We start from the raw sequence: 8,617 nt of genomic DNA, 5'->3' as shown, positions 1-8,617 counted from the left end.
GCTTTTGGATAATATTTAAGGCAATGAAACTGGGTGAGATCACCAAGCGAGAGAGCAAGGAAGAGAAGAGCCCAAGGAGAAAGCCCTGGGACCCTCCAAGATTATGAAGTTAGAAGAGGGACTAGCCAAGGAGACTGAGAAGAATGCCCAGTGAGGATGAGGAAAACCAAGAAAGGGTGTGTGCGGGAAGCCAAGTGAAGACACTGTTTCAGAGAAGAGGGAGTAGTCAGCTCTGTCAAATGCTCCTGACACACACCCAAGCTGTGGACAAGAACTAACCTATGGGAAATATAGGTCACTGGTATATTTGGAGAGAGCAGTTTCAATGGAGTATTCGTGGGAGAAACGCCTGTTTGGAGCGATTTAAGAGGTGATCAGAAGAGAAAAATTAGAGGCAGCAAATATAAATAACCCTTTAGAAAAATTGTGCTTAGAAGAGAACAAAGAAATGGGGCTATAGCCCCAGGTTTTCTTAATGTTTTCTTTGTGTGCTAATATGAAAAACTACACAAAAAACAAAAAGTGTTGGCAAGGATGTGGAGAAAAAGGAACTCTTGTGCACTGTTAGTAGGAATGCAAATTGGTGCAGCCACTGTGGAAAACAGTATGGAGGTTCCTCAAAAAATTAAAAATAGGATTACCATATGATCCAGAAATTTACTACTGGGTATTTACCCAAAGAATGCGAAAACACTAATTCAAAATATGCACCCCTATGTTTATTATGGCATTATTTACAATAGCCAAGTTATGGAAGCAGCCCAAGTGTCCATCAATAGATGAATGGATAAAAAAAGAGGTGATATATGTGTGTGTGTATATATATATATATATATATATATATATATATATATAATGGACTATTGCTTACCATAAAAAAGAATGAAATCTTGCCATTTGTAACACCATAGATGGATCTAGAGAGTATAATGCATATGTGGAATATAAGAAATAAAAAAAACCCATGCAAAATAAAAAAAAGACAAACCAGAAGAACACTCTTTACTACAGAAAACAAACTGATGGTTACCAGCGGGAGTGGGTAAAATAGGTGAAGGGGATTACGAGCATACTTATTGTGAGCACCGAGTAATGCATAGAATTGTTGAATTGTTATATTGTACATCTGAAACTACTATAACACCATACATTAACACTGGAATTGTCATTTTAAACACAAATAAATAACAATTAAAAGCATGAAAAATTAATCATTGCCAAATGAAAGTCCTGATTTTTTTTTTTAAGCAGACAAATTGTGTCCTAATTATTTACTATGGAGTTATTTAACAAACTGTTAATACTGTGTTCTGTACAAGGTCATTTCAGAGATGAGAAAATCACCTCCACTATAAAAGATTCTTTATGCTAACTGATACATGTTTTGGTGTTTCTCACTCCCATCCTTCTCAAAATGCTACCATTCATCTCAGATGGAATACTGCAGTGAGGCGGGAGGACAGTTTCCTTTGCTACTTATACTTAGGACCCTGGGAAGGTCTCCTTACAATGTGCCTTATTTCCAATAGTACAAGGGAAGGGGGAGTGAGTTGGTGTGAGGGCACCGTGGGTGTTGGGAAGATGGGGGGGAGGGGAGAAATAGTATCTCTGAAGTCAGCTCTAACTCTGGTAACCAATTTTCACTGTAATATTGGTGTTTTGTTTTAATAACAAAGGCTAACTTCAAACCCAAAAAGCTCTGTATGTGTACACACGTGTGCATGCGTGTGTGTGTGTGTGTGTGTGTGTGTGTGTTAAAGGTTTCCTTTCCTTTGAAGGGATGGAAACAGCAGGAATTCCTTGCTGTTCCGGTCTTTACCACATTCCAACATTTGTCGTTGTCTAAACCATATCATGATACCTAAGACACAGCCAATATTCTGAAACTCATTTTTATTATTCTTTTAAGATTAAAAAAAAGTTTTAAGCTTATGTATTTATTTTAAGAGAGAGAGAGAGAAAGAGTACAAGTGGGGTAGGGGCAAAGAGAGAAGGAGAGAGAATTCCAAGCAGGCTCCGTGCTGTCAGCACAGAGCCTGACATGGGGCTTGAACTCCGAAACTGTGAGATCATGACCTGAGCCAAGACCAAGAGTCAGACACTTAACCAACTGAGCCACCCAGGCACTCCTGAAACTCATTTTTAAAAGCCTGATTTAATGTAAGGAGCTTTAAAAACATCTTCAAAAAGAGAAGATAATAGTGAATATTGCATCCATGATCATAGGTAAAGATCATCTCTGAGTAAAAGGAATATTTTTATCTTCTATCTTTTCACTAATGTGAATCATTTCAACTGAACTAACTACATAAGTAGTTTCATTTTATAAGAATAAATGTTGGCTCTTCCCGTAAGCAGCCTGAGGTGATCTCTGAAAATGGTTTGCTATTCACTTGACCCGGAAACCCAACAAAATCATGCAAATCAAGAGGTTCAAACCCTCGTGTTCACTTTAAGAACACACGTGAAACTGCCCAGAGCATCAAAGGTATGCAGATCTGAAAAGCCACCAAGTATCTGAAAGATGTCACTTTGCAGAAGCAGTGTGTGCCATTCCATTGCTACAATGGTGGGTTGGTAGATGTGCCCAGGCCAAACAGTGGCACTGGACACAGGGTCGGTGGCCCAAAAGAGTGCTGAATTTTTACTGCACATGCTTAAGAATGCAGAGAGTAATGCTGAACTTAAGGGTTTAGGTGTAGCTTCTCTGGTCATTGAGCACATCCAGGTGAACAAAACCCCCAAGATGTGGCATAGAACATACGGGGCTCATGGTGAGATTAACCCATACGTGAGCTCTCCCTGCCACATTGAGATGATCCTTACTGAAAAAGAGCAGATTGTTCCTAAACTGGAAGAGGAAGTTGCACAGAAGAAAAAGATGTTCCAGAAGAAACTGAAGCAACAAAAAGTATGGCCTGGGAGTAAATTCTGCATAAAATAAATGCAAATGAAAGTAAAAACAGACCAAAAAAAAGAATAGATGTTGGAATAATATTTACTATATTAAGAGAAGACTTTCTAACGAATGGCAATTTTTCAAACTACCAATAACTACTAAGTTTCAGAATTACAGGTATCCTAAAATACTATGAGGATAGTGTTGCTATCATTGCTGTGCTAGCAACTCTCCAGTTGCACTACTGAGGGTGATGGAGAGCTCTAGCACCAGGGCCCACAGTGACTTTGATGACCTGTGAAGGGGCGACAAAGGAGTGGGCTCACCCTCATGAGACCACCAGTGCACTGCAGAGGCAGGCACAGCACAGGGTTTTATCTAGGAGACAGTGGCTCCCATGGTGCAGGGTTTGGAAGACAGAACAACGCAGCTGCTGTAAGGCAAGTAGGGCTCCATGCAGCAGAAGCTCCATCCATAAAGTGCTGCTGTGCTCAGGCTATGGTGACCTGTAAGCTGGAGAAGTTCCAGGACCAGCCAGCCTGGTGAACCCCATTACAACAACTAAGCCAGAGACTCGTTGGATGTAGGGAGCAAGTATATGGACAGGCACATAAACCACATTACTTCCATGATCAAAAATGTAAAGGGATTTCCCCCTCTCATTCACTGAGGAATGAGAAATTTCGCCTACAGGGCCACCAGAGATGGGAGCAGGAATCTATTGAAAAGAATGGAATGTTTTCTCTTTTAAGCAAAACTAAGAAATGATGAAATCAAGAATTGCACCAAGTTTGAATCATATGTTATTTGCTACTGGATGCTTTGCTCCATTATGCATTTTAATCCATAGAATTGGAAACAGAAGAAAGTGGTGCTAAATTTTAGGGGAGGGCTAACACAAGATTTTTCCAGAGCCCAGATTTCATGCAATGAGAGCTTGTTTTGACACTATGGATCTCTCTTGTCACAGCGAGCCAGAGCCCTCTAGGTACCAGATTGCTCTTGATAGACAGGTAGCAATAGACTGGCAGTATCCTCTATCCTGCCTGTGGTCTGGTGCAGTTTGAAGAGGGGTAATTGTGTTTGTTGCCAACCTCTCATACACCAGCAGTACTACCGCCTCATTTCCCACTGGCCATGAAGCAACAGCCATGCGGTTATATCCAATATGAAGAGAAAAAATACTTGGGTGGTATTTTTCTTTTGCTTCGTTTTGTATTAATGTTCAAGGGCCTGGAATTGATTAAGATGTGGAAATAAGAGAGGACTGGTCAAGAGGAGAGTTTGAGAGGCTCCTGATGGATGTGCCTTTCTTGCTACCAATGCACGGCTGTGCTTTTCTTGAGGTTCCTGCACATCGCATCTTCCAGCCTTGACCCCACATGATACCTGAGAGGTACGTGTCACACTGGTTTGAGAAGCAGAACTTCCCTCTCACCAGCTGCCATGATGGCCCCCTGAGCCTGTCTTCCTCTGCTATTTCGCAGGAGAATGGTGGGAAGAACAGTGACACTTTGCCTTTGAAAGAAAAGGGGGATTTGAATTATAATATGTACCAGTGTCCGGGAATGTACAATGAAAGATGGATTCTTGGCTGCTTAATTAGGAAGAGTTGTAAAGTACTGGGTTTGGGAAGACCTGTTTTTTTTTTTCTCAAGCAAATAGAATTAAGGTCTAAACCTAAGTAAGCAGGCATTGCTTACTTAGCCCCCTGAAATTGCAGAGCCCCTGAAAAGGTGCTCTGGCAACAATAACGATAAGGAAGCTATGGATCCCTCAGTTCAAGGGAGGGGTAGCATCCCCTTTACCAAATACCACTTCCTGTCAGGCCAGGGGCCTCTGGGCCATGCCATCTTCCTTCTTCAACACTGGCATCATGCTGATTAGGATCTTGTTCCCTTTCTACTACTTATTACTTACAGTAATAACATAGCCTGTATGTTTGACGTTTCAAGGCTATGCTATATTTGCCTAGTGATTACAAAATAAATAAGGTTTACTACCTCCTCCCCTAATAAAGCCCCAACTAGGAATCAGTCCAGTATTTGAATCCCAGCCCCTCAGTTTACTAGCTAGGTGGTTTGGGCCAATTATTAACCAGCCAGGGCCATGGTTTTCTCACTGGTAAAATACATGGGAATCATTTTGCCTAACTTCATGGGTAAGGATCAAATCATTTAATGTAGATAAATCGCTCAGTAACTAGTAAACCCTCAACTGTTGGGGACTGTGAGAGTTCACTATTTGGATGAAGAGGATATGATTAGGAATCCTCCTCGAAAGATCTAGGAGAGGAGGGTCTGCAGCAAAGTGTGCAGTGGGTAAGGGGAGTCAATGCAGCAGGTGCATCTCCCGTCCTTGGGAACTCCTAGGAACGGCCACATCGGTCCCCATACTGCTCCCAACACCCTCACCTGTGCTAATAATTGCTCTGGTGGAACTGAAAGTACATGGGGAACTTTGCAAAGGTCAACTGTGGCTAACTGTGGCTAATTATCCATTCCTCTGAGAATCCCATACCACAAAAAGACGCACACACACACACACACACACACACACACACACGTACCCATGCACGCATAGACACTGCTCTGGCTTCAGAGCAACAAAAATCAAGAAGGTAGGGCAACTCTAGAACATTATTTCCCCTGGGCTAGAGCAAGGTCAGAGATACTCTGGGACCTATCTTCAGGGCAATTATTTCTAAGAACCTTGATAAAATGTACAAAGCTAGACTAGGAAGTAGCAACGTGAAAGCAGTGGTTAGAGAGAAGGGTTCTCTAAGAGAAAGAACTAATTAATTGGTTTGAGTGGAGCTTCTTTTATATATTGATTCCTACTACCTCCCTGATCAGCACCTCTTTCCAGATGATGAAAAAATGGTGAACATACAGCAAGAGGGCCTGGCAGATGCACAGAGCTAAGCTGACAACCATCAATACTGCCCCCTAAAATATGTGCACCCCTCGTTTTAGGGGAATTGCTTCTTCTTAGGGTCCTTCCCACTACTTTCCTGGTAATAGCACCTAAAAGGCTATGAAACAAATCCCAAATTTGGGTCAAATTTATAGCTGCAAGAATACAGCACGGGCTTTGGAGTCATACAAAACTGGAGATCTCTTAATAACAGCCCGAAAACTTGGCTAACTTACTTAACCTCGTAGAGCCTTGGTTTGCTCATCTGTTAAATGAGTTTTTTTTTTAATTTTTTAATGTTCATTTTATTTTTGAGAGACAGAGCACGAGCAGGGGAGGGGCAGAGACAGAGGGAGACACAAACTCTGAAACAGGCTCCAGGCTCTGAGATGTTGGCACAGAGCCCAACACAGGGCTTGAACTCATGAACTGTGAGATCCTGACCTGAGCCGAAGTCAGACGCTTAACCAACTGAGCCATCCAGGCGCCCCTAGATGAGTCTTAATAAGGTCTACTTCTCTGGGTTGTTGCCAGGATCAAATGAGAAGTGTATGTAAAGCCCCTAATAGGGTACATAATACACAGAAAGCACTGGAAAATGGTAGAGCATCATCATTAAGTAAAAGGTGTATTGATTCTTTAATGGTTTCTTTTAACATGGGGGTTTCTATCCATCCCAAATACAGGAGAGCTATTCTAATATTGTATTCTAACCAGTCATTAATGGAGTTTGTGATTATGCGGTCCAACCCCAGTGTTCCTGGAATGTTGAATGTGATCAGTCTGAAGCCCCCAGCAAGTTCCCTGGGCCTGGATCTTTAAATCCAATGTCACTGTGGCAAAGAGCTGGAGGAGGGGAGAACAGCACCACTGTATCAGATACACGCTCCTTCCCTTTTTCCTAAAGCCTGTTTGTCCCTGTCTCTTGGTAACTCTTTAGTTCCCAGAGAGCAGAGACTCTTGGGAAACAGGAAGTAGCAAAAAGCCTGTGAGAAAATCCCCAGATGAAGATCAGCAATAATCTCTCCAGACAACAGTTTGGTCAGATGAGGGAAATTCCCCACCAGCCCTCAAAAACAGTCCCTCAAGAAAGCTTAGAGAAGGTTAATTTGGGAAATCCCCTCAGAGGCAACAGAATAGCAATGGAAATATACTTCTTCAGAGGAATCTAAACAGAGTAAGACAATTAGTTGGTGCCTGGGGAGCTCTCTGTGTAAAGCCACTCCGCTGCTCCTGCCCACCTTCCTCCTTTTCATCCTGATCCTGAGGGTAGCCCCGAAGGTTCCCAGTTGCCAGGGCCACTTGACGCCCACTCTTCCCCACACTGCCAAGCCAGGGGAACTAATACCACAATTCTTAGCCTCTTGACTTGAGCTGCTGCTAAGCCAGATTGACTTCCAGTTAGGACCTCCTGTACACCCTTTTTCTCTCTTTCCTCCTCCCCACGGTAGACTATCAAGCCACAGTTGTTATACTGCAAGTTTCCCATCAGGTTTTACTGACTTCTAATCTGAATGTGACCTTGAGGGTCACATTTTTTAGCTGCTGCTAAGCTCCAGGAGGCAGGGAAAAATCCTTCCCATAGGGAAAGGGGGAGAAAATCACATAAACCTTGTTCTATGAAGAGCCTAGAATGGACTATCCACTGATGAACTGTAGCACAGAAAGTGTATAAAGACTGTAGGAAAGGGGCCTGGGAGCGGAGGTGGGGGAGACTGTTGGCTCTGTGGTTCTCTGATCTCCACATGCAACTGAGGCTCAAGTCAACCAGCTCTCCACAAATCATTCCCTTCTGATAGGGCTTCTATGTGGGGTTTTTTTTTTGGGGGGGGGAGGATGGGTGACTTAAAATGACCATTTTAGGAAGATGACAAAAATGAGATTTTAGTAAAAGAGAGAGGAAAGTAGTCTCCTTCGTGAAAGCTAAAATTTCCTTTACTGTATACTTACCCAAAATAGGTATCAAATTTTGGTAAAGAGGAGTTTTTAAAGGCAAAGTACTCTGGGTTTAACATCCTGTAACATATTGTGCTCTAACAGGATGTGTGCCCTTTTACAGAGTCAGGACCTATCACTGTGTGATTCACAATTACAGATTCCACTTTCAAATATTTTCTGACTCCTAGAAAACAACAAATCATTTTCCTGGTACCTTCGAGCAAACGTGGTTCTTACTCACTTCAATTCATGGGGCTTTGTTAAGATTCTCTTTCCAAAAGTTGTAAACATTCTCAGCCACCTACTTTTCCCCATGCTTGGAATAAGCCAGAAAACTCCTGGCTTTGGGTTTGCATGTTTCTATGCAATTTGAATAGTCTTTAAATTCATCCGGTATACACAAATAATTACAATAGTTACATTTAAATCACTATCACACTGGCAAATTCTAGATAGATCATCCACAAACCCTCAATATGTATTGTTCCATTTTTTTCATTTGGGAGCCTAGGAGATAGTCAACCCACAGTTCCTAACAAGACCAAGGAATATTTCTGATTTCAGGGGAAATTTTTCATCTGCTCTCAGCTCTACTGTAGTTATGAATGTGAAATCAATTAAATGATAATGCACATCAGCAAAAAAACAGTCCTTTCATGCAGGCACAGATGAAACAGAGTCCAACATGGGTCTGAGAGTAATAAATAAACTAATAAAAAAAAGGAAAGCAGGGAGAAACTTTGATGGAAATAAGCTGTTTGCCTTTGCCCTGGAAAGTTTATAGTGTTTTAAACAATTGTAAACATGTCAGTATACATGGATACCGTTTCCATAGCAGCATAGCAACAGTTAAGAGTTTCTCCA

The 8,617-nt window shown here is 41.9% G+C and overlaps 1 pseudogene; it reads left to right on the top strand.

Annotated features, from left to right (window-relative positions):
- Positions 1-2,377: 2,377 nt before the first annotated feature.
- Positions 2,378-2,944, top strand: LOC125162942 (60S ribosomal protein L17-like; annotated as a pseudogene).
- Positions 2,945-8,617: the final 5,673 nt, after the last annotated feature.

This window comes from Prionailurus viverrinus, chromosome A3 (genome assembly GCF_022837055.1).
Source record: "Prionailurus viverrinus isolate Anna chromosome A3, UM_Priviv_1.0, whole genome shotgun sequence".
Lineage (NCBI taxonomy): Eukaryota > Metazoa > Chordata > Mammalia > Carnivora > Felidae > Prionailurus > Prionailurus viverrinus.
The sequence above is the reverse complement of the archived record's forward strand: the minus strand, read 5'-3'. Positions and strand labels throughout refer to the sequence as shown.